Here is a 27,494-nt window from a genome sequence, read left to right as displayed (position 1 = left end):
ATGTTTCCACATATTTCAGAGACTCTCTGTCTAGCGTTATATTGATCTGATATTCTCCAAGTTAAAGGAATAAATTCATAATAATCTACTTTTGAAATGGGAACAGAATCTACAATTTTCCTTTCACTATATGATGCCAAGTGTCATTATTTATTTCAAGTGAATAAAAAGTATCTCTGATACTATGAGATTAATACTTAGCTTGAGAAACTATATACATCTAAGCAAAAACGTGGTGCTTCTCCATGAAATTTATAGTTGATTGAGCATTGAACATAGTTGAAGAAGTCGTGTGACCTATTTTGCAATAAATCTTGATGACCCAGATGAAAATCAATTCATGGTATTTGCAAATAGTCCTAATTGCAAGTGTTTACTTGACTTAGTACCAATTGTGATATCGTTCAGTATTCGTAGCTTACAAAAATATTTATAATCAATTTGTTGCTCTGTTTTACAACCATAAAAAGTTCTAGATTTCTAAGTATATAGATCTCATATGGTGTGTTTTAACGTTGTAATTTATGTATATAATCGTGTGTAATGATCAAAAGTAAGTAATCCAAGAAATCTAGCTGATCTCCTTGTTATTCTGATTAAAGGATTAGGAACGAGTGGTAGTTTCATGAGTCACTAATGATAGGATAAATGTAGTAAACAGTGTTTTAACAGATTAAAAGTTATCAGTAAAGAAATGTGGAGATTTTTTTATTGAGATCATGAACCGATTCATATTAGACCACCATTAAAAACCTAGAAGCACTGGACGGTCGTTTCGTCTTATTGTGGGACTCCTCAGCAGTGCGCATCCACGATCCCGCTCACGGGATTCGAACCTACGGCCTTCAGTATCATGCGCGAACGCACTGATTGATTTCATTTGAACTATGTTTTTTTGTGTTGTTGTATGAATCACTTAAGTCAACTATAATGATCACATCACATGATACTAGTTACCGTTGATTGATCAATTGATTTCTATGGTAAACATTTTGTTCTTAATAACATGCAATGCATTCCCTGTTGAAACGTCTATTCAGTTTCACTTTTTGGAGACATAATGATTATTTAGCATGAAAGCAGATTTTTTAAAAAATGAAGTAGGAAATCGACCACTATTGTTGTCACTATAAGTTCGACTAGTTACCATGTGATTTATTCTCCAAACGAAATACAACTTATACAATCTTAGTACAGTGCTAAATCAATGACGTTCGATTGGTATGAGTAGCCGAGCATCCTTATTGGTCCTTTAATCGCCTAGCATATATTGGTATATATTCTTTGAATCAGATGTAGGTTTTGTTTTCTGTTCTATCAATGTAACTGCTTTGACAGATACATGTAAATTTGTATGCATAGTTGATGGTAACATGAAAAGAATATCTATCGTTGTTCGATTACGTTCAAGAACATGTTGTTTTGGACAAGATAATCAGTTTAACTACAGGATACGTTTTCATTAATGCAACCTTTAGTTCATGCTCATTGAATCTGTCATATCATCACCTTTGAATTTAATTAAATAAAAATAGGTATCGTGATTACTATAGTTCCTTACGTTGATCGTATGATAAAGGTATCATCAAGATATTTCGAATAATACACCATTCTCACTAATTGCTTCTTTGAGCTTGATTCTTTCAAGTGTACTTATCGGATGTTCTACTAAATTAAAGTGAATTGTTAAATAAGAATTGTTGTGAATTTAAGGCCGGCTAGTTATCACGTGATTTATTCGTCAATCGAAATACAACTTATACAAGTTTAGTACAATGTCAAACCAATGACGTTCGACCAGTATGAGCATCCGAGCGTCCTTATTGGTCCTTTGACCTCTTAGCCCATCCAGTTGAGTCCAGAACATCAATACTATCTTCCACTATACGAATCATTTATTTCAAACATACTGGGTTTAGATACCAGCCAAACAGATCACATTACACCACAAAATAGAAAATAACGTTTATACAAGATCAAGTCAGAAAGTGGCTGTGAATGTGGGCGACTGTAATGAATAAACTGAACATAACTTGAGAATAGTAAGTCGTATCATCATAATAGTCTATGGGTCAAAATGAAACTTCTAATAAGAAGAATATGGATATACACAGTCTGGTTACTGATTAGTTATGCAATAAGTATATACGTATAATATTAGTCCATTAATAGTTCTTGGAAGTTACCTGTTATTTGATCTTCACTAGAATATCACAACTATTCAACAAAGTGATACGTGAAACCAACTTATGATTGAATACGTGATGTTATAATTAGTATTTGGTATTAATATATGAATCAAGTGAATCACATAATCAGTATACACGTTTATGTATTTCATTTATCAGTCAAACAATATTATCATGAATGAATGATAATGGTTATTGTCGTACAGAAAGAAAGTACAACAGTAATTCATATCGTCAATAATGATCTTTATGTCAAATAATCTTTGGTTTTTTCTTCTTTAAAGAATGAAAGTAGTTCAACGTAGGATTGGAACTGTTACAACTTGTGACCCTGTCAATATATGACGTAATGATACCACCAATTGGAGAACAGTGAATTATCGATCGGACCAATAACGCAATCTAGGGTCCTTATTCGTCCTTCTTCCTGGCTAGCTCTACCTGTTGAGTCCAGAACACAAATCTCAGCCTCCGAGATATGAATCATGTATTTCAAACATTTTAGGTTTATATACCAAGCAGATAGACCACATTGCATCATGAAATAGAAAACAACAGTTGTATAAGATCAAGCTGAAAAATGGCTGTGAATGTGGGAGGTAGTAATTGGTAGACTGGGGATAACTCAAGAATGGTAAATCGTATAATAATATTCTGTGGGTCAAAATATAGCTCAGAATAAGAGGAACACGAATATGCATAGTTCAGTTACCTAACAATTAAACAATAAAAGAATATATGTATAGTAATAGTCCATAAATGGATCTCAACATCTACCATTCGATCTTCCCATCGGGGGTTAGACAGAAATTCCTTCAAAATAATTAGGACCATTTTTCTTAATTTTCATTATGATAATTGACTTTCAGTAGTTAATTATAAAATCCTTTATTTAAAGAAGAAAACACCATCTCCATTTAATATGCATTTTGCCTAATTGCTCAATGATAGACATTCAATTTGAGTTGATTCCTTCTCTATACAGTTACTTTAATCACATCAACAACCTAAGACAATTTATTTTTTTATTTTATTTTAACACATAGATATTGGTACAACGAGGCACCAAATAAATATGCGCCAAACAAATCTCACTTGATATGTGTCAGGGCTGTGATACTGCCCGGGTGGCCAAACCGAAGCAGGTGGTTTGCTTAGGGGCAACACCCGAAGCCTTAGACCTGAAGGTCTGATCCACAAGGCAGTGGAGCATCGTAAGAAGATGCAGTCCCATGGTAGCCGGTGATCAACAATTGCTTCATACGCCATTTGTTCCCTCAGGATACTGGAGCCTATGTGCACCATTGGTTTGGGATCCGGTTAAAACGCCGGATATTCGCTTTTCATCTTCTAAATTTCGAAAACAACATCTCCGCCACGAAGAAGCAATGAGTAGGACTTCCCTGACAGAGGCTACATACGCGTGGCCATGTGTGAGCATTTCGAGAGGGTGTGCGAACTGTCCCCACTCTTGGCCGTATCAGGGCATTTGGGGGCAGTAAGTAAGTGAGTAAGTAACTCTAGATATGAAGAAACCACTTCATAAACTTACTTTTATTAACCCTTATCAAAACATACATATATTTTTCCCTTTTTAATGTTATCCTATCTCTATCTACATTGAATTCATTCAACTATATGAATGAATGATTTTAGGGTGATATAAAAATATACAACATCTGTTCAATGTTCAATGAAAAGATAGTTAATTATTTTTACTTGTTTATTTAATAATTCAGTTAATGCAAACAAAACTGATCAAAATCAAATTGACCGTATCTTAAAAATTTTATTTCTTGATTAAACGATTTTGTGCTAAGAATATTTTTATGGCATTTCAAATAACAATGTCCATATTTTAGGCTAAAAGAAATCTGATTATATATACGTACTTACTTACGTACGTACGCCTGTTACTCCTAATGGAGCATAGGTCGCCGACCAGTATTCTCCAAATCACTCTATCCTGAGTCTTCCTTTCCAGTTCTATCCAATCGTTATTCATTCTTTTCATGTTTGTCTCCATTTCCCGGCGTAATGTGTTCTTTGGTCATCCTCTTTTCCTTTGGCCTTGAGGGTTCCATGTGAGGGCTTGTCTTGTGACGCAGTTGGGTGTTTTCCTCAATGTGTGTCCTTTCTACTCATTGCGATATTACACATATATTGATTTAGTTAACAGTCTAGTTCTTGTATGGTGTATGATATTTATGTCTTTCTATATAAGTAGTATATAACATTAGTCCAAAGTTGAATGCCTAACAACAGATGGTTATAAGAAGATGGAATTAAAGAAAATAGAAAGAAATTGTGAATTGAAAGAATTAAACTGAATATAAAGGACAATTGATGGATGATTTACAAATGAAGTAATTCATGTATGATACTTATATTTTACCATGATATTCTTTCATTTTGTAAGGAATAATAGATTGGTTGTCTCCATCTGTGTTCTCGTTTATCATACTTCTAGTATTTAATAAATGAACTTTATCTTTCTGTTATAACTTGTGGATTTGTGTCCTTATCAATGTATAACGTAATGATACCGCCAATTAGAGAACAGTGAATCATCGACGGGACCAATAACGCATAAAACCCGTACAAGTAATCTAGGGTTCTTATTCGTCCTTCCTCCTGGCTAGCTCTACCTGTGAGGTTGAGTACACAAATCTCAGCCTCCACGATATGAATCGTTTATTTCAAACATACCTGATTTATATACAAACCAAACAGACCACATCACACCATAAAATAGAAAACACACATTTGTACAAGATCAAGCCAAATGTGGCTGTGAATGTGAGAGGTGGTAATTGATAGACTGGGGATAACTCAAGAATGGTAAATCTTATAATAATAATAGTTAATAGATCACAATAAAGCATATAATAAGAGGAACATGAATATCAATAGTTTCGTTATTTAACGTCCATATAAAATCCAAACAGTTACCACTTAATCTTCTTATCAGGATACAACATTTTCCACTTGATGATGTGATAAGTCTTGTCAATTTGAACGCTTTATTCGGTTCCTAAGCTATTCTGGTAACCGGCAAGCTGGAACTACGCAGCGACTTGAACTCGGGAGAAAAGGCGCAAAATAAGTGAAAAACACTTTATTCCAAAGGTTCATTTTTGTACAGAAAAACACGGGTATTTATAGATGTTAACATTTGTTAAATCAACATCATATTTTAGCCAATCCGCTAAAAGACATATTATGCTACTGACCAATAGTAGCGCGCCACGTCGATATTCTGGAAAGCTCCATCATGTTCTGATTGGCTAGGACTCTTCCGCTGTTTTAGGGCCTCTTGAAGCTCCGTTGCAGTTCACGGAAAGCCGACTCAAGATGATTAACAAATGATAATGTATTGAGATTTCTATCATGAACTGTTCAAACGATATACTTGAAAGGATTAAGAAAAAAACTTTATCCTACTAAGTATTATACAATTTTCAGTAATCAAAAAGTATCATTGTCTTACTTAGATCCCTGGATAATTAGTACTTATGAACATTAGGAAATCAATTCTGGTTAAAATGAAAGTAGTTTTACTTTATTCCTATGGGAAATACTTAACATGTATACTAAACAGTAAAAGATAACTATTCAAATTGTAGAATGAATACATTTAATTAATTAATAATGGTTACGAGATTTGTGAAGTCGAGTTTACATACAAAGAACAGTTTATACTAAGTAATCGATAATAATGATATAATAACGACAGAAATCTCCTCAATGTGTAGGAAAAGTTTCAGTTAACATTTTACTTACTTACGCCTGTGACCCTCAATGGAGCATAGGCTACCGACCGGTATTCTACAACACAGTCCGTCCTGGGTCTTGTTTTCTAATTCTACCCAATTGTTGTTCATTCTTCCCATGTTTGTCTCCATTTCTTGGTGTAATGTGTTATTTGATGTTCCTCTTCTTCTTTGGCCTTGAGGATTCCATGTGAGGGCTTGCCATGTGACACAGTTGAATACCGCTTTCCTTAACATTCTAAGCTAACTCTTAATTGACAATAAACAAGTCATTTGCAATTCTGATGTATGTTTAGATAATATTAAATTTTGTTAGCAGCTGTTGATATTGTAGTGAACGAGAACATAGGCGGGTACAACCAAATGTACTTTAATGCAATATTAAAGAATCTCTTAGTAAAATCCGACAACTACATAGTAATTAGTTCATTTGCAAAGTATTCATCAGTTATCTCAGATTTCATTATTCTATCGTTTCCATACCAATCATTCTTTGTTCTCCTTTTTTGCTCTTTAATAATCTTAACCATTTATTTCCAGACATTTCACTTTCAATTAATGATATATACTACTTATACTGATCGATATCAGTAACATATACCATATAGACCACCATGGAAAACCTGGAAGCATTGAACATTAACACCGTTGGATGCTGATTCACTGATATAGAGGTTAAGCGTTCGTGTGCAAGATTGGTAGGTCGTAGGTCCGAATCTCATGACACGGGATCGCAGATGTGCACTGCTGAGAATTCTCACAAAAGGACGAAACAGTCATGCAATGCTTTCAGGTTTTTCATGATGATCTAGATTCAATTGATTTTATGATCTGAACTATTCAAATTGATATTATAGTTGGTATAAATGTTTACTTCATACAATCTGTTTACTTTGTTTTGTTTTTTCGTGTGAAATGGATTGTAACACAGGTAAATCAACCGGACTTTATTTTTCAAACGATTGATGTAGATTGTGTAATCAACTATTCACTATTTGTTATTGTCTTTGTTTTTTGTTGTATCCCTTCTTTTCTATTGTTTACTGTTATAGAAAGAAACAATATAAACATTTTTAGTTTATTGGAGAATGGAAAGAAACAAAACACTTTCCATTTACAGGTTTTTCATTTCATCAGCCTGAAAACAAACAATTCAACTCCTTCTCTTATATTGGTCAATAAATCAATTGTAATCTAAATTAGAGAATGAGTTAATTTGACTAATACAGATACAACATTCCTCAGATCAATATTATTGTCTTCATGACATATTTACTGTTTGGATCTTTCCTTCGATGGGTGAGATCGAGAATGCTCACTATGGAGGAATCCTATACTAAGAGCTTCCAGGTTTTTCATTGGTGGTCTAGCTTCAAATGACTCATAAATTCAATTATTAAATTATCAGATGGGTTTTTGTGGAGATTGTAGTAATTTCAATGGTTAAGATCATGAGTCAGTTGAAGCTAGACCACCATAGAAAACCTGGAAGCACTGGACGGCCGTTTCGTCCTACTGTGGGACTCCTCAGCAGTGCGCATCCACGACCTCGCCCTCTGCGAGATTCGAACCCAGAACCTACGGGTTTTAGTGAGAAGTAGTGACCAGTGGAGTTCAACCAGGTCTGTTGTGAGGTAGTAACTCACTGAAGACAATGGGGAATGTGTCGCTCAATTTTGTGGATTAGTTGAAGTTAGACATTAACACCGTTAGATGCCGGCTCAGTGGTCTAGTGGTTAAGTGCTCGCGGGCGAAGCCGGTATGTCCTGGGTTCAAATCTCACAGGGGGGCGAGGTCGTGGATGCGCACTGTTGAGGAGTCCCACAGTAGGACGAAACGGCCGTCCAGTGCTTCCAGGTTTTCTATGGTGGTCTAGCTTCAACTGACTCATGATCTTAACTATTGATATTAAATTATTAATTGATTATAATAAAATATAAAAGTTTAAAATCACTAGATTATGAAAGGTAGAAAGGGTAATTAAGACTATGGAATAATGAAGGATCGAACATACTGTTTTTTTTGTACACAAAGGTAAGGTCTCAACTAGTGAATGGTAATAGCCTCTGCTGTACATACGTTTTTCATTTGTATTCCTTTTGAGACGATTGTTCTGATTGTATGTATGAATTTGAAGGAGGCTTCTATTGAAACGGAGTGACCAGAATTAACTAAATACTCGAAGATTAAGCTTTTAACTGACTTCTGTAAATTCTTTTAAAGCATGGCAAGTCAATATTCGGATACACGTTTTGACAGAGCTCATTTTGTGAAGTCACTATAACCTACTTCACTTAAGAAAGTAAACAGATAGATGCACATTGATTTGGCTCAAAGCAAGAGCTCATCTTCAACATAACTTCATATTATGGACCGACTAGGAAAGATAATGCGAAGTTTAACCCAATAGTATTTTTTTCTCTGAGGTCTCGAAAGTCTGTTCTTGAGAAATTCTACTTCAGTATCCTCTTCAAACTGAATGTTCATGATGATAGTCTTATTTGGTGCTGTGGACACTGTTTGATATTCTTCTGGCTTCATAGCTTGACTTAGACTCAGGATCTTCGGTCTCATGCAAACGTTTAACCACTTGTCCATTGAGCTGACATCTAAAGATGTTACTGTCTAGCAATTATCCTGAGTACAAATCTTCGAATTTGTTTATCTGCTTGATTAGTATTATTCCGTGATTCAGTGTTGTCACTTTTAGCTTGCCAACTTTCTGTATCCTAAAAGGTCACAATTTTGTTACTATATATAAGTTTTTTTTCTATTTTAACTTGTTATTATAAATATCCAGTCTCTTGTACACTTCTGATTTCTTTTTGGGTTTCATCATTGTGGCATATTATTGAAGTGTGTGTGTGTGTGTCAATCGACGTCTCAATAGATTTCGTTCATACTACAATCATGTTGAACATTTTTCATACCAATGACCAAAGACCCAACAGAAACCTAATAGTGTTCATTTATTAGGGTATAACAACTAACCCACACACATAAATATGAAACAGACACACAATACACGATTGAATTATCATGTAAATGAATGTAAACAGATAGAAGTTTACAACTAATTATGAATGAATACAAAATAGTTGAAATCATGAGTCAATTGAAGCTAGACCACCATGGAAAACCTGGAACAACTGCGCGGCCGTTTCGTACTAGTATGCGACTACTCAGCATTGCGCATCCACGATACTGACCTCCCACCGCGAGATTTGAACCCCGGACCTATCACTCTCGCGCGCTCAACCACCAGGCCACTGAGCTGGCTGGCATCCAAAGGCGTTAATGTCTAACTTCAACTAATCCACGAAATTGAGCCACCGTACATCATTGTCTTCAGCGAGCTGATATCTCACAACAGACCTGGTTGAAATCCACTGGTCACGGCTTCTCAAGTGATTCATGATTTCAACTACTGAAATTACTGAAATTTCCACAAAACCCCTTCTGAGAATACAAAATAACCAATAGCATTACAATCATGCATTTGACAGATGTATCTATTCTAAGTAAATAACATGAGATACTAAATGGGCAAGGAAGACTAATAAACAGAGATTTATTCTTTAAACAGTTATGTACCAAAATATTTACATTTCAGTATATTGACATATATTGGTGTTAATGGATTTGACTGCCATATGATTGGTATGTTACGATCGTTATAAATAGCTGAATTGTGTTTGAGCTAAGCTATCAGTGATACATTTGGAAAGTTATTCTTTGAGTAAGTGATTACATGTGCCTTAGATCGATAGACTAAACCGACTGAAACATTGAATTGAAGGAAACTACTTTAATTAATAGGCTGCTTACTTTCACCCTTCCTCTTTCTTTTGGTGGTCGACTGGATTATGAAAACCTCGACATCTGAGAGGAAAGATGGAATATAATGGACAGTTCGGGATCAATTAAGAGATTCGAACTCCGCCGATAACCTGGCCCTTCTATCTCGTGCACATCAACAAATGTAGGTCATGATAAACAATGTAGAAGATGCCTCTGCATCAGTAATCCTCAAGATATATAAAGGAAAAAGCAACATCCTCAAATACAACATGGAGAACACACTTGATGGAGAAACTCTAAAAGAGGTAGAGACTTTCATGTATCTGGGAAGCATGAACGATGAACAAGCAGGATCTGATGAAGACATAAAGTCTAGGATTAGCAAACAAGGATAGTATTCCCACAATTGAAGAACATATAGAACTAAAAACAACTTTCAACCAATATCAGAGTGAGAATCTTCAATACCAACATCAAGACAGTTCTACTGTATGCAGTTCAAACTTCAAGAACTACTATAACCATCATCAAAAATGTACAGTTGTTTATAAATAGTTGTCTATGTAAGATACTCAACATCCATTGGCCGGATACTATCAGCAACAGCCTTCTACGGGAGAAAACAAACCAGCTTCCAGCTGAAAAAGAACTTAGGAAAAGACGATGGAAATGAATAGGACATACATTACGCAAATCGTCAAACTGAATCACGAGACAAGCCCTAACTTTTAATCCTGAAGGGAAACAGAAGAAAGTGGAATTCCAAAGTACACATTACATCGGGAAATAGAATCAGATATGAAAAGGATGGATAACAACTGAGAAGAGCTGGAAAGAATTGCACAGGACAGGGTTGGATAGAGAATGCTAGTGGGCGGCCTATTCTCCTTCAAGAATGGTAACAAGCATAAGTAAGTAAGTAAGTAACTGACATTAAGTCATCTCAATAAATCAGTATTATTTTTGCTTCTTTTCTATAGAAAAACAATCTTTTGTCAATGAAAAATTATAATTTCTCTTAACTAATCCAATTAAAAATTACTTTCACTTTAATTGAATTAAATAGATTTGAGTTAAATAATTTTCTTGCATAATCAATAAATTGGACATTAATTTAATTTTTTTATTTTTGTAATTATGAGAAATAACTCCACCTGGAGCCCTTCTTGGCCTAATTTCAGTCCTGATCTCGGATAAAGGAGTTAGGTTGGGCATGGTGTTAGCGACTCAAACCCGTAGGAAACTAACTCTATAAAAAGAAAATGCTAACTAGAAAAAAATCATTCAAACCATTTTTGAACTCTGACCTGGAAGTTCGAAGGTTTTCATTACGGCAAGAAATCGAAACAGACATGAGAAGAATGAAAAAGAATTGGACAGAACTAAAAAGGAAGGCTCAGGACAGAGTGAGTTGGGGGAATGCTGGTCGGCGGCCTATGCTCCATTGAGAGTAACAGGAGTAAGTAAGTAAGTAATTATCAGAAATATTATGGAATAAATTAACTATTAGTAATGAATTGAATTATCTTCGCCGACGATATTCAGAACTGAATTTTCATTAATCACATTGGTAATTTCTAGAATTTCTGTGCTGATTGCCACATGATATTCGTTTCATTATACGTTGTTTAATATCTACGAATTATGATTAACAATGAAGTCTATCTATTTGCCATAACTTATGACATAACAGTAATATCAAGGCAATCGGAATAGGATCGTTAACACCATGCCCAACCCTCCTCCTTTATTCGGGCTTGGAATTGGCAGTAGCTTCAGAGGGACTCCAGAAGGAGTTACGATAGGATATACATATAGCAAATAAGACCAATCAAAATTCAGTCAAGCATATTAACAAACAGGATAATTCATATTCTTTATTAACAAAGAAATAAGTATTATAGATGTCAGATAAGTTTTTGATGATGTGAATTTAGTACACTAGTGAAAATGAGTTGGACTTTTGGAATAGAAGATATTGAGTTCGAGTCTTAATTTTTACATCAATATGGGTTCAGATAAATTTAGCTGATATGTTCCAGATATGATGAAACATGAACTTTGAATTGCACTGTTAATTACAAACTATTTATTCATCAGTTAACTGTCTATGGCTAATTCTTTCTTTCAACAGTTTGTCTTTTTGGTAAAAGCATATCATTTAGAAAGATGATGAATTTCAATGATCTTGTTAGAAATGATAGAGGTTTTACTGTCATTACCCGGAACAGCAACAAGAAGTTCTCAATAAAATCATCTGTAGTATCGGTTACTATGTTAAGCCCACATAACTTATTCCAGCTACTGGACAGGTCAATTTATTCATTTTTCTTGAACCACGCGTTTTGACCTTGTTAATTATTCATTTATATGAGCGTATGTGTGTACTTCATATCCTACTTATCACATGTCCGTAGCTTATTTTTGTGTGACTATGAATATTGATTAACGCTTGAATAAATGGAGTTGGCTTATGTGCCTTTTCCACTGTGCGCTGTTTCGTTTCGCTCTCTTTTTCGCTTCCTTCGCTACGTCTCTCTGATTGTCTGTTCCGGTAAATCATTGTAGAAAATATACGTATTTAAACATCCATTCCCGTATTTGACTTATTTAATTACGTTATTCACCAACGCGAGTTAAGTCGATAATTATATATGAGGATAGACGACATGTGTACTTCAATAAAGTTCATACGACCCAACTGAAGTCACATCTCGGGTCACTAAACATCTCTGTTAGAGGACACAATAACACTAAAAATATCTATCAGAGCTGCATATCTTCATTGCTAGATATTATGCGATAATGCAAGTAAGAAACCTGACAGTATCGTCAAGTTACTCAAATTCAAAGAAAATACTATATGAACATCCAGTCCCGAAAGTCCGAGGTTAAATACTATTTCATCTTCAGAAATGTCGAGGAACAGCATGATTAAAAGAGGATATTTTAAATAAAATATAGTTGGAATCAATCGAATTGATGTTCTATAGATATAATCCATAATAAAACACACCGGTCATCTTTTGGAGACAAATTCTTCTCGTTTATATTCGAACAGTCAGTTAGTTACAATGTAGGACCATTCACATATATGCATCGGTCCAAGTTGCCACACTTCATTAGTACAACAAGATGAACACAGAATTCATAGAAGTAGTTACTTTAATGACAGTAATATATAAAAGAAGGATTAGATATAAGGATATATTACAGGAAGAAAGAATTAGAAAGAATGATATAAAGTAATTTTAATCTCACGGTTTAAGGGAAGACAAAGAGTGTATATACCGAGACCATTATGATCGATTCCATCATTCTCTAGTAACCGACGTCTAGCCTCACTATTACTTACCCGGTGAACGCAGAAGATGAGAGCTATTATTCTAAGACATCTGTGATCAAATACTAGTAGCTTACGAGTATGTTCTAGTCTTGAAATTCATTTTTCTCAGTCGTAAAGTAGAACAAAACAAACTGCTGCACAATATACTCTTCCCTTAATTCATAGGATGATGTTTTGGCTTCTCCATAAGTGATATAAGTTGGCAATAGTCACATGAATTCTCTGTATCCGTGCAAAGATTTCCAACAACAAACTTCATTATCATAGAGAAATTTACCATTAAATTGTTTAATTGAAGAATATTCTACAGTAGACCGAATCAATATCGAAAACATAAACCATTTCACAATGGGTAATTGTTTCCTACAATAAAATGTATAAATTATATTGTGTTCTATCATTATTAGTAATTTCCTATTAAAATTCTAGTTTGCGTTCTTTTTTTAGCGAGTTGAATTTCTACGGGATGGGGTCATTAACCCCATGCCTAACCCTCCTCCTTTATCCGAACTTGGAACTTTCAGTAGTTTCCCCATCTATTAAGATAACAAACCGGAAGTTCACCAAATAATAATAATAATAATAATAATTCATATACAAACTGTAAATTATTTATTTATCTTAACACATAGATATTGCTACAATGAAGCACCAAACAGATATAAACCACACAAATCTCATTTCATATGTGTGAGGGCTGTGATACTGTCCAGGTGGCCAAACCGAAGCAGGTGGTTTTCTTAAAGGGCCACATCCGGAGCCTTCGACCTGAAGGTCTGATCCACAAGGCAGTGGAGCAACGCAATGAGATGCAGTCCCATGGTAGCCGGGGTCTAACAATTGGTTCATACGCCATTTGTTCCCTCAGGATCCTGGAGCCTATGTGCACCATCGGTTTGGAATCAGGGTTTTCCAATCCCCTAGATGGACTCTCCATGTCCACCAACCCGGTTAAAGCGCCGGACATTCACTTTTCGTCCTCTTGATTTTGTAAACAACACCTCCGCCACGAGAAAGCAGTGAGTCGGACTTCTCTGGCAGAGGCTATATATACGTGTCCATGTGAGAGCATTTGGAGAGGGGGAGAGGACTCTCCCCACTCTCGGCCGTACCAGGACATTTGGGGGCCCAGAAATCCTCAAGAATAGTTCAGTAAAATGTAAAATAATTTTCGTGATTTACAAAAATCAAAAGAGAAATACCCAGATATTACGTCATTAAAGTAAAGGTTCCTTCGAAGCAATACATGTAATCAATTCTATAAAAAAATGAAAGATTTTGAAAGTAATTAGAATGAATTCTACCGGAAGTAATTCATATAAAGTATAATTGTAAAGAATAATTCCTGAAGATGGAAAGTAAATAACGAGCAATGTTTGAGCGTAGGACGATCATTAGTATTCTTCATTCATCTCTGTCTTGAATAATCCTTTCTAATTGTTTCCAGTTTTTTGTTCACCTTTTTCATGTCTGTTTCCAGTTCTGAATATAGTGTATACTTTGATCTTTCTCTTTACCGTTTCTCTTCATGATTCTAAGTCAGTTCCTGTAACTCATCTAAAGCGACTGCTGATCCCAGGCATGGGTAAAGAAGGAGGTTTGGGAGTGGGGTTAGCATCTCCTATTCTGTAGAAAACAACTTTGCTAAAAAAAACCCCAGCTAATGTTGAAATTAAATTTGGATTGATTCATTAAAATCTTATAATCAATGTTTTTAACCTTCATCAGTTCACGATATCATGTGAATGTCTCTTATTACTAATGGTAGGAAATTTATTCACTCATTACAGTTGAACTCCCTTAATAACTGCTCCCTCAGTATAGGACTGAAAATCCAAATTAAGGCTGATATACACTAATGTAATTCTTATCTTCCTAATCTTGTTGTTTTGTATCAAAGAATCGCTTATTGCTCATGATCATATCTTTTATTATCAATTTAATCATATTCTCATGACTATGTCTACCAAGAATAAGTTTTAATAAAGGTCTTATAAAGGAACGTTAAGCGTTCGTATGCGAGACTGAAGGCCCTGGGTTCGAACCCCGTGAGCAGGATCGTGGATGCGCACTATTGAGGAGTCCTACAATAGAACGAAACGACAGTCTAGTGCTTCCAGGTTTTCAATGGTGGTCTAACATGGATAGGTTCATGATCTCAATCAAAGACTTAGTAATCTCCACAACCCACATGGTAATAAAGGAAAATTTGATGAAGTTGTTGGTGTTATCCATTATGTTTTATCTGTTTACGTTTCAATGACGATAAAGTATCTATCGAAGAAGTTTCAACATTATGTATCAAACATTTTACGTAATAACAGGCAAAAAAATCGATTGTTAATGATACCTTTTACGCATCTTTAAACCGCATACATAAAGTGGAATCAAGCTTTTGTGAAAAACCATATCCTTATACTAATGGACCAACTAGTAGATTCAATAAATAATCACTCCTTTCTCATATAACTTGTGGACTATGTGCCCTGTTAATGTATAACGTGATGATACCACCAATGAGAGTACAGTGAATTATCAATCGGGCTAAGGACGCATAGAACCCGTACGTGCAGTCTAGAGTCTTGATTGGTCCTGCTTCCTGCCTAGCCCAGCCTGTTGAGTCCAGAACACAAATCTCAGCCTCCGCGATATGAATCATGGATTTCAAATATACTGGGTTTATATACCAATCAAACAGACCACATCGTGCCATAAAATAGGAAACAACATTTGTACAATAATTAGCCATATGTGGCTGTGAATATGGGAGGTAGTAAATGATAGACAGGGCATAATTCAAGAATCGTATATCGTAGAATAATGATCTATGGGTCAAAATAAAGCTTATAATGAACGGAGCATGAATATGAATCGCTTAGTTACTTAACAATTACACAACAAAAGAATATATGTATAATATTAGTCCAAAAATAGATTCCATCAGTTACCATTTATTATTCTTATAGGGATATAAAACTTTCCTTGTATCGTCACCGGGTTGTAGAGGAAATAAATCAATTGCTTTCTTTTGTATTCTGATTGGTTGGAAGATGTGTCGATTTATTCCAGATAAAGGTACAACTTCTATTACATAATATTTTTGGATGTACTCATTGGTTATGTTAACTATTGAGTAGAGATGTTTGTCTGGTTGACCAATGACGATTTGTTACGAAAAAGAATTTCAGAGGCTATAGTTTAAAGGTATGATTGATTGTAATATAGTTTACTAGAAAGTTGGTATTTGTAAATGAAAACAGAAGATTTTAAATTTCGTAGAACTTAATAATACGAAAACAAAATGCATGAAAATGTTAGAGAAACATACATAGAAATGGATGAGAAGAGAATGTCAGTGACAGTAATCCAATAAACAATGCAGTTTGAAAGTGTTTTGATAATCTAGTTGCTGATATTTTGACAAAACTTGGATCAGTATCGGTACGCTTATGTGGATCCTGTGATGGTTTCCTTGGTATAACTGTTATGAAAAAAGTTTATAAAGTAGGTCAGATGTAGTTGGCTGTGAATTTCAGGATGTGAGTTTCATCCTACTTGACACTTATCATCTAGATGGACCTGCATCTCAGTGTTGATGCTTCAATTGACTTATGATTTCAACTATTGAAATTACTAATATTTCCACAAAACCCCTTCTTGTAAGCCATAACAAAGAAAAAAATATTAAAGTACACAAAAAGAAGCGTGATTACCACTCTGGATAATAAATCAGTATTACCAGGGTAGGTTAAGTGTAAAGACAAATTGTTTTTGAACACATAAAGGGGGTTTTAATTACCGTATAGCCAAGGCTTCAATAAGACATAGTATACGTCCTTGAATGCTTTCGTATAACACTACAAATGCTGATTTGATATCAGAATTATGATCAGCCTCAATCAAGTGTTTCGCGATGGAGGACGATGTCTGTCTATCCTGTGATCTTTTTTTACCATTGATATCCATTTGTTTCTGCAGCTATTTTGGTATGTGTTCACCCACCCTTAATTGCAAATCACGATTGCTCCTCCCTATGTACGTGTTTTCGCACATACATGTAAATTGATAGACGTAATGGGGTGTGACACAATCGCTTTCGTACTGTTTGGGCTTTTGGTGAAACATAGACCTTGTTTTTTCAATAATGACAAGTTGGGCTACATAAAATGTCCGGTTGATGGCTAATTTAAGTCTCCGTTTCAACATGAGACTAGTTGTGTCGCCTCTAAAATGGTAACATAATGTAGGCTCGCTTTTTGGGTACCAGAGAAGTCATAGGTCTAGTCGTATTGCAACCCTTCCAGCGGTTTATGAACTTCAATGTATAACCATTATTTATTCACGTATCATCATCAACCTAATCATCACTTTGTGACTCTGTTATTTATTCTAATAGAATTTTATTTAACCATTAGACCACTGAGCCGGCATCCAACGCTGTTAATGTCTAACTTCAACCAATCCACGAAGTTGCGCCACCGTACACCATTGTCTTCAGTGAGTTCCTATCTCACAACAGACCTGGTTGAACTCCACTGGTCACGACTTTTCACTAGAACTCCAGGAGTGTCTCCTGAAGTCAGTCACTAGTGAGCAGGTGATTATTATTATCAGAATGGGTTTTATGGAGAATTTTAGAAATTTCACAAGTTGAAATCATGGTGTACGGTGGCGCAACTTCGTGGATTGGTTGAAGTTAGACATTAACACCGTTGGATGCCGGCTCAGTGGTCCACTGGTTAAGTGCTCGCGCGCGAAGCCAGTAGGTCCTGGGTTCGAATCTCGCGGGGGCGGGTTCGTGGATGCGCACTGCTGAGGAGTCCCATACTAGGACGAAACGGCCATCCAGTGCTTCCAGGTTTTCCATGGTGGTCTGGCTTCAATTGACTCATGATTTCAACCTGTGAAATTTACTAAAATCTCCACAAAACTCATTCTGATAATAAATATTATTAACAAAGAGGAAGTTAATATTCTAAATCTTATGGAATCTAAACTCTCAAATTTGTACGGATTACCTAAAGTTCACAAATCGAGTAGTTTCTAAAAATCAATATTATCTATATGCAGTTCACCTACACATAAACTCGTAAAATAGTTGACAAAACTGCCATGGTGGTCTGGCTTCAATTGACTCATGATTTCAACTTGTGAAATTTCTAAAATTCTCCACAAAACCCATTCTGATAAGAATTTTATTTGTTTTCTACCATATTATATAATGATGAATGCTATTTAGACTAAAGGTGTTCTCGTGAAAATAATACACATCATAATACATAGTTACATCTCTCAATTGAAATACAAAATAATTTTGTTTACAAATTGTGTGTGTGTGTGTGTGTGTGAAGGAGGGAGGAATCGGAAATATATTGATTGATAGGATGTATGAAATTACAATCCATAGTAACAAATACCTGAATGGCTATTTTTTTCTATTTTCAAAAAAAATTGTTTTACAATAAATGTAAAAATAATAGTTGAAATCATGAGTCCATTGAAGCTTGATCACCATCGAAAACTTGGAAGCACTGGATGGGCACTGCTGAGGACCCCCATACTAGGACGAAGCGACCGTCCAGTTGTTCCAGGTTTTCCATTGTGGTCTAACTCCAATTAACTCATGATTTCAACTATTCGAGTTATGGCTTACCTTTAACCTGTCTGGTTGATCTTTTAATTTTCATATATAAATATTCTTAACAAGTATATGTGTGACCAGATCGTTCGAAATATATTTCGCAAATATATCATCATATAGTTCTGATAATCTTCATCTTCTCTTTGCGTTATCGAAATTTATCAAAGGGAATAATTGTTTTAAAGTGATGATTAATAGTTTCTTTTTATTTATTAAGGACAATAGCCCCTCCCCCGCCAGGATACTCTATTCAACTTCGTCTTGGATAATCCTTTACAATTGCTATTCATTCTTTTGATATCCGATTAGAATTTTCAACGCAGTGTTCATTGGTTATCCTATATTCTGTTTCCCTTCAGGATTCCAAGTTAACGCTTGACTCGTAATGTAGTTTAATGATTTCCGTATTGTATGTCCTATCCACCTTTTTAATTTCCTTTTTAGACAGAAGCCGTTTTTTTCTCTTCAACAGTAGGCTGTTGCTGATGGTATCCGGTTAGCAACGGACATTCAGTATTTTGTGTTGACAACTATATATAAATATTTGTACATTTCTAATGATGGTTATGGTAGGTTGGCTAAAGAGATTGTGAATAGCTTTAATTCAGATGCTTTCTAAGTTCGATAGGTTCTAGCGATAAGTTTGTTGGTGATGACGTAGATATACACTTCTGATGGGTCTTACATTGTGAAGAAATAGTTGTCCAGTGCTTTATGATTCTTGTTAGTTGTCTCTAGTAATAAAACCACCCTACTTTCCATAGAAACACTTAAATAACTGACAATTATCTGGTAAAAAGGCTCTACTTTAGTACATCATAATGATACACACACATTGATCATAATGGTATGTTACACAGAGGATCGAATCACTGGTAATATTACTGAATATAGTCTTTGGTAAAATATCACTTTAGTTTGCTTCTAAATTATAATGAAAAAAGTACCAATACAGATTAAAGTCAAGTGGATAAATCATAGTTGTTTCCTCCTGGTTTAGAACTCCTATAAAAATAAATCTAGAAGACATAGTGAAGGAGTCATGAATCCTTACATCAAACTAATAGTTCATATCATTAACGATTATCGTTTCGAAATATAAGTTGGATGGCATGAACAGTTAACTACTTTGTACTTGATATGACTTTCATGAATACAACTCAATGTCAGACAATATTGGGTATATAAGTTTTTTTCAGATCATGAATCGATCGATGTTAGACCAGCATTGAAAACCTTGTAGCACTGAAATATGGTCACGCAATTTCATGGACTGAAGTCAGACATTGTCATTGTTCAATGTCGGCTCAGTGGTCAAGAGGTTAAGCATTCCGGGAATCGAACCCCATACCGTTTGCTTCAAACATCATCGCGTTATCCAACTAACTGCTGAGTCCTGATAGCCAGCTGCTTGTGCAATGGGGTTAAGTTTAGATTCACTTAGTGTTGCTTTACTTGTATCATCCGATTTTTATTTAGGACTGCAATTGAGCGGTTTCCATCAGGACTCAGTAGCTAAGTGAATGACGCGATGGCGTTTGAAGAGAACGGTACTAGATTCGAGTCCCGCAATGAATATCAACTGTGGGATGCAGGTACATCTAGCTGACGATTCCCAGTGCTAGTCACTATTCGTCTTTGCTTATAAAGCTTATGAAGTAAGGTTATATAGAGGCAATCCTCACAGTGTTTACATGTATCAATAAGAGACTGACAAATTACAGTCCTAAATAACAATCGGAAGATACAAGTAAAGCAACACTAAGTGAATTTAATCATAGAAACTGTTATTCTATCCAATTCTTTGTTTTTACAATTACTCAATTAGATGAATGTTTCCATTTTCATTGATTTGCCAGAAATTACTCATTCTATCATGTGATTGAAACTATAAACTTAACCGGCAGTAATCGACATTGAACACTTCAATATTTAAATGGGAAATTGTTTTCCTCAAAAGAAAAAAATATATAATGATAAATGATTATATTCCCTGACAAATTGTTTACTCACATGAATATATATCACAAGGGGTTTTTGAAGTTATTATAATACTTTTTATGGTTGATATCATGAGTCCATTAAAACTAGACCACCATGGGAAACTTGGAAGCAATAGACAGATGTTTCGTCTTATAGTGGGACACCTCAGTTTCATGGATTAGTTAAAGTTTGACATTAACACCGTTCGATGTCAGCTCAATAGTTTAAAGTGCTCGCACGCGAGACCGATAGTTCTTGGGTTCGAATCTCACGGGGGAGGGCGGAATCGTGAATGCGCACTGATGAGGAATCCCAAAACAGGACGAAACGGCCGTTCAGTGCCTCCAGGTTTTCCATGGTGGTTTAGTTTCAATTGACTCGTGATCTCAACTATTAAAATAAATATATCTTATATATTGAGATTTAGATGGTGGTTGGAGGTAGTCAACAGGAAACCCTGGACCCGGGTTTCGTGCTACTTGGCACTCGTCAACATGGTGTACTTGTAATCTTGAGGTCGGTCGCGGCTCGGATAGTTCAGTGGTAACGTCTCTGGCTATGGAGCTGGGTGACACGGGATCGAATCCGCCAGGGAGAACCAGTTCCCTCAAGATTACAGGTATACCTTTCTGACGAGTGCCAAATAGCACGAAACCCGGGTCCAGGGTTCCCTGTCGACTACCTCCAACCACCATGTAATCTCAACATAGTGCACGCAATGTCGAGTCACCTAGACTGGTGGCCACATTGCAACATGATCGATAGCATTCGATCAACACTAAATAAGGACTTGACACACATGACATTGATCACCACCCAGTGATCGATCAATTGTGATATCTTATATATTCAAATGAAAACAATAAGTAATATTTTTACCAAAGTTTGACTTGATCATTTCAAAATCAATTGAGAATTGGATAGATTTTGAGATGATGGAGACAACTTGTAGCTTAAGGGGATAATTTTGATGAAGTTTATGCTGAAGATATTGTTTAGAAGAATGATGAAAGCTCCATGACCAAACCATTCATCTCAGAGAATTAAACTTCATAAAAAATTGGGTAGAGTGTTATAAATAAAATTAAAGTAGTCTATATATATACACTAATGAATAAAAAAAGAATTAGATTTTCCGATGTTTCGTGACTTATTTATGCCGCTTCTTCAGAGGAAATAAATAACCAAATAAGAACTATTAAATAAAGAGATGTTCTTTTAAATAAGAATGGCATAAAATCAATAAAGATCACGTTTCTTTTATTGAATAGAATACAATAGAAAATCGATTAAGGATTATTTACTTAACATTAAGATACGCTTGAATAGATGTTTTTCACTATAGATGTTTAGCTAAAATTATCAACATGTAATTGTTATAACCTATGGCCTTGTACACTATCGATCGGAACAATGACGAGCAGTCTAGAATCTTTACCGGTGCTTCTTCCTGACTAGATCTGCTTGCTGACCTACAGCAACAGCTTACTGTGGGAAAGAACAAATCAACTTCCAGCTGATAAGGAAATTGGGAAATGAATTTGGAAGTGGATAGGATATATATTATGGAACTCATTAAACTGAATCACAAGGCAAGCTCTAAATTCAAATCCTCAAGAGGAACGAAAAAGAGTAAGGTCAAAGAACACAGTGCGTTGAGAATTGGAAGCAGACATGAAAGGGATGAATAACAACTAAAACTAACTAGATAGGGTTGTCCAGGATAGAGTTGGATGAAGAATGCTGGTGGTCGGCCTATGCCTTTTCATGAGTGGTAACAGGCGTAAGTAGGTAAGTAATTCAGTGAATTACACATTTACGTCTGAAAAGAAATATATTGAGTTTAAGTCACAATGTGAACATCAATTTTAGTATATAAGTATATCAAGCGGACAATTACTAGCTAAAAATGAACGTCGAATCCTGAATTGCAACTTAAGCGACAATCTATCTATTCTAGAAAATCTTTCTATTGATTATAATAGTAGTAAGTGTAGCTGTAATGGATTCAATCAAAAGTAAAATTACTTTATTAGTGATTGTCATTTTCATTTAAGATTATTTCTATTTTTCATCGAATATAATGAATATTGAAAAGAGTAAAAACAAAGATTCTAACAGAATAGCATGAAATCATTTTATTTCGTCTGGGTCTCTTCAACTGCTTACAACCTGTGATATGTAAGGATGGTCCACGGGTGAACTCAAGGAAGCTCTTGAATGCTCAGAAAGAGTCGAAGATATTTCATTCAATCATCTTTTGGAAAAATATTCCAGAATCCATACATGTAGCTTCTCTATACGACAAATGTTAATAACCCTCTGTGTGTGAATTGGATAACTATAATGATGATTTCGTTTTTACTAAGAATTATAAATACCTAACAGTTCTGTTGAGGCAAAATCCGCTTCACACGTCCGCGTCGTGCCTCCTGAATAATGAGACGAATGACTCATGAACTAACGTGAGCGGTAACCCGGGTGGTAGGGATGGGGCTAATCACCCACTCTTACCTATACCCACTAAACGATTACGAAACTCACAGAGAAACATAGCACAATTACATTTGGAATGGAAAACGACAAAAAATTTTCGAAAGCGGTGCATGTATCACATGGAGTTGCTCGTCATTGGGCAAACTACAAAGGATTGCGGAAACAGCTATTCTAGCCCCGGCACTTGTTCCGTGCTTCGATGTGGCCTGTTTCTCTCCAGAAGGGTCTAAAAGGCTTCACCAACTTGTTTGGCTGGAAGGCGGGAACAGTTCTGTACCATAAATGACACTGTTTTAAATAACATTCCTTTCACTTGTCTTCTGTCTTCTTATTTGCAACTCGGGAGGGTTCTAGCATTCGAGTGCTGAAGTTATACGTGGCATATTAAGAATCTAAGCTCTAGATATAACAGATATTTAAACCTTATAATTACATATTGGGTTTAAATTACGTTGAAAGTTATATTAAAGACATATTTGTATAGTATAGCAAGGGTGTAAATAAAATTAATAGACTGAATGCTGTAAATATATACCTTATGTGAAAGAACATTCTACAAGATTGATTGTGAAAACAGTTCAAACAGCCAGAAACAAGTGATTACATAGTGAGTAAACATGACTAGGAATATAGTGAATAGAGCTCAGTTGATAAAGTAAGATTATTCATTTGGAAGATAGTTGAAATAAAAACTCAGTGATGTAATAAATGTGAGAAAGAGTTTGAAGAAAAAGAAAAGATGCAGCGAAGGACTATTTGTCACTAAGGCAACGAAAGATTAATAATCATCTCCTTTCGAACACATAAGTCAGGTTTTTGACGCCTGATGGCAACAGCTTCAGAAAACTAGAGTTTGGATGCTTACTAATCACCTTAAATGATTACAAGGTATCTATCTGATGTCCTATATCAAGGAGATGTTTTTGTGATTGCACTATTTGGCGTCTTTCTTTCTCATGTTCAAAAAATCTAAAATATGCCCTCTTTTCTGTTTGGCCAATGTAGTTGCTTTGGCAGCTATAATGTAATGTTTGTTTCTTATTTTCAGTATTCTTTTTTATTCAGTTTAACATTGATTTATTTCAGAGTGCTGACTATTCAAGATATGATGTTCTTTGCATTAAACTCACACGAACCACGTCCAGCATGGCATGGAGCATTTGATTTTCTTGTAACTTCATATATGTAACTTTTTCCCAATTAATAATCAAATAAGTGTACAAATCAATACAGAAATGAGTGTATCTTCGTCTATGGTTGTTGTATGTATTTTGAGGTGAATAAATCTTCACTTTTACCAGTGATTTGCGTTCTTCTTACTTCACATCATGGGAATTGTAGTGGTTCCTTTTTCAAGTATAAGTAATGAGCGATGTATATATATAACATGTTGTTGAGGCTAATGTCCTCAATATCTGACTCCAATAAATAATATCCCGTAACTGAGTGTTTTAGGTAGGCTTAATCTCCTAGTAGAATTGCGAATTTACTCGAGATTATTGAGAAGCCTGAACACCAGTTATAGAGATAGTTTATTGATAATGAATAATAATAATCCACAAGCGTACGGTGAGCAAGCACACGATGAAACAGCGAGAGTGTGTGAGTCTGTTAAAAATCCATATATATTTGAGAGTTAATCGGGTGTGGATAGATTATCGATTATCTGAACATTGAGACCAATAGGAAGATAGCTTAAGCGTTAATGTACAGACATACTTTCGATCATACACACCGAAATTAACATAGTGAATTGAGTCTGAGTTACAATGACTAGATAAATGATACAATAGTCAAATGGGCTTGCCACAATGTACAATATATTCATAGTCAAGGATAGAAAGGTAAGTCAACAAAACGAAACTCAACTGTTGAAATTTCTAAAATCCCCACAAAACACTTTCGGATAATATTCGTCTGCTCACTAGTGACTGACTTGAAGAGACACTCCTGGAGTTCTAGTAAGAAGTTCTGATCAGTAGAGTTCAACCAGGTCTGTTGTGAGATATCAACTCACTGAAGAGAATGGTGTACGGTGGCTCAATTTCGTGGATTACTTGAAGTTATACATTAACACCGTTGGATGCCGACCAGCTCAGTGGCCTGGTGGTTAAGCGCGCGAGAGTGATAGGTCCTGGGTCCGAATCTCGCGGTGGGAGGTCGGTATCGTGGATGCGCACTGCTGAGGAGTGGCATGCTAGTACGAAACGGTCGTGCAGTTGTTCCAGATTTTCCACTGTGGTCTAGCTTCAATTGACTCATGATTTAAACTATCCAAATCGAAATTCATAAAACATCAGAAATTTAACATAAATATATGTATCAAGTTCATTTGAATTACTTTAAACATTTAATCAACATATAATTATGCGGTTTTACTGTTTTATTAAAATCGTGAATCGATCAATCTCAGAACAGCATTTTAAACCTGGAAGCACTAAACTGTCATTTCACTTTTTTTATAACGCTCGTTCTTACTTCGTCTACACTTATGGGACATTAATTTACCTTAGACAAATATCTACACTAGATTTCCTCTCAATGTCCATTCTACAGGACTTTAATATAATTAAGATCAAGAACATGTGATTAACCTGACTAGAATGTAAATATAGATTTCCACACCAAAAACCGACAAAAATACAATATCAAAGAACAATCAATCAGTAACCTGTCAGACTATTTACATGTCTGATTAAGCAGACAACCAATCATTATCATTCTCGCTCACACATATCAACCCTATTCTGGGACTCTTCATCAGTAAACATCAACGGTCGCGCACTTAGGACTCAAACCTGACAACTTCGATCTCATATGCGAACACTTAATCTCTAAAATATTAAGCCGGTATCGAATGGACGGATGCATACATGTTCCTGGACATACGTTGAAGCTGACTGAAATTAAAATTTTGTTTCCAACTACTAATAAAACTCCTATGTCGAAAATCATAAGTCAAACTATAGAATAATGATTACTTAATTACAAACCACAGTAAAATACCAGTTAAACAGCTTTATGATAAATGATAGATCTCGTATCATCATCATCATCATCATCATCATCATCATCATCATCATCATCATCATCATCATCATCATCATCATCATCATCATCATCATCATCATCATCATCATCATCATCATCATCATCATCATCATCATCATCATCATCATCATCATCATCATCATCATCATCATCATCATCATCATCATCATCATCATCATCATCATCATCATCATCATCATCATCATCATCATCATCATCATCATCATCATCATCATCATCATCATCATCATCATCATCATCATCATCATCATCATCATCATCATCATCATCATCATCATCATCATCATCATCATCATCATCATCATCATCATCATCATCATCATCATCATCATCATCATCATCATCATCATCATCATCATCATCATCATCATCATCATCATCATCATCATCATCATCATCATCATCATCATCATCATCATCATCATCATCATCATCATCATCATCATCATCATCATCATCATCATCATCATCATCATCATCATCATCATCATCATCATCATCATCATCATCATCATCATCATCATCATCATCATCATCATCATCATCATCATCATCATCATCATCATCATCATCATCATCATCATCATCATCATCATCATCATCATCATCATCATCATCATCATCATCATCATCATCATCATCATCATCATCATCATCATCATCATCATCATCATCATCATCATCATCATCATCATCATCATCATCATCATCATCATCATCATCATCATCATCATCATCATGTTGTTGTGGATTACAGCTTTACATTCCATATCTCACTATTAGCATTATTGTTCTGATTAATCTTCATTCATTATGTAGCGAACGAGAACAAACATGTGGAGACAATCAAATGTATTTGAATATAAATTTACGAAACTCTATGTAAAATCTGAGAACCATACATTAATAGTTCATTTGCAAAATGTCAATCAACTGTCTTAGATATCCGGATGTTTTGTGTGATAACTTTATTACTGCGAAGAATTCTGGTTTTGAGGCTTCGCATGTTTTGTATCTTAATCTCTTTCGGAGTAGGTGTTCTGCTATGTTTCTTAGTGGTTGTTTTGACAGGATGACCAAGGAGTTGTTTGCGTTTTCTTCCATAGATGATTTTGAGATCTTGATCAATTTGTTCTTTAGAGTGCTTCTTCTTTGTTCTCTATGCCGTTTGCATGATATCTCGATGACTGTTG

Source organism: Schistosoma haematobium, chromosome 3 (genome assembly GCF_000699445.3).
Source record: "Schistosoma haematobium chromosome 3, whole genome shotgun sequence".
Lineage (NCBI taxonomy): Eukaryota > Metazoa > Platyhelminthes > Trematoda > Strigeidida > Schistosomatidae > Schistosoma > Schistosoma haematobium.
Note: the sequence above shows the minus strand (reverse complement) of the source record.